At 35.9% G+C, this 1056-nt stretch overlaps 1 pseudogene; it reads left to right on the forward strand.

Moving 5' to 3' along the window:
• The first annotated feature begins 206 nt into the window (after positions 1-206).
• On the forward strand, positions 207-491 carry LOC126069401 (60S ribosomal protein L37-like; annotated as a pseudogene).
• The last annotated feature ends 565 nt before the right edge of the window (positions 492-1056 follow it).

Genomic DNA, 1056 nt, shown 5'->3' on the forward strand with positions numbered 1-1056 from the left:
AGCCAGACCTTAATTAAGTCAGAGACCTTTAAAAGGTTCAAAGAAGATATTAAATATTGAAGGGACTTGTCAGTAACAAAATTGGGGACCCCAAAGAGCACAGAAAAAGGTGCTAAGGATCAGTGGGGCAAATGAAGCCAGAAAGAAGTAGTATTAAGCTGAATCAAAATGGCTTGCTAGCTCTTTAGTCTAGGCCCAGAAGAAAGATGATGAAGGGAACGTCATCATTTGGAAAGTGTCACAATAAGATGCACACCTGTGCTGCCACTGTGACTCTAAGGCCCACCACCCTTGGAAGTCAATATGTGGCAAATGTGTCTACGCTGCCAAACTCAAGAGAAAGGATAATTGGAGCGCCAAGGCTAAAAGATGAAATACCACCAGTACTGGTCAAATGAGACACCTAAAGATTGTATACCACAGATTCGGGCATGGATTCCGTGAATCCTAAATCCAAGAGGGCACCTATTGCAGCATCCAGTTCATCTTAATGAATTCAAAGCTTAGTTGTGCAATCAATGTTCTGGTATCAAAAAAAAAAAAAAAAGATTTGCTAGGTTAGGTTAAACCATTCAATATCTACATTTTTTTTGACATTCCAGTCATTTAGTTTCATGCACAAGATTCAAAATGTTCCCACATGACAATGAATTCTCTCTCTAGTAAATATACTAAGAGTTACATTGAAATATGTTTAGAACCATGAGGTAGTACCTTTATGAATAGGTCCTGGTAGTCCAGATAGATTTATATTTTTCTAAAATTGTCATATGCATAGTTCGGGAGCAGCTATGATAATATGGCTTTTTTTAATTTTAGGAAATCTCTTATTTTTAAGCTTAGACCAAACTAAAATAGATTATCAAAGAGAAAGCATAAAGTTAAATATATGGCTGCTGGTCTTCAATATTTGCTTAAAAAATTCTTCCACATACGCTAAAAGTTTTAGACTTCTAGGATATAGATTTGCTTTATACCCTTTTGAAGGTAGCACTAGTCAGCCCACAGCACTGTTTTAATCCCTAGCATTAAAACATAGAATGAAATAATTTATAT

Source organism: Elephas maximus, chromosome X (assembly GCF_024166365.1).
Source record: "Elephas maximus indicus isolate mEleMax1 chromosome X, mEleMax1 primary haplotype, whole genome shotgun sequence".
In the NCBI taxonomy this organism is placed as follows: domain Eukaryota; kingdom Metazoa; phylum Chordata; class Mammalia; order Proboscidea; family Elephantidae; genus Elephas; species Elephas maximus.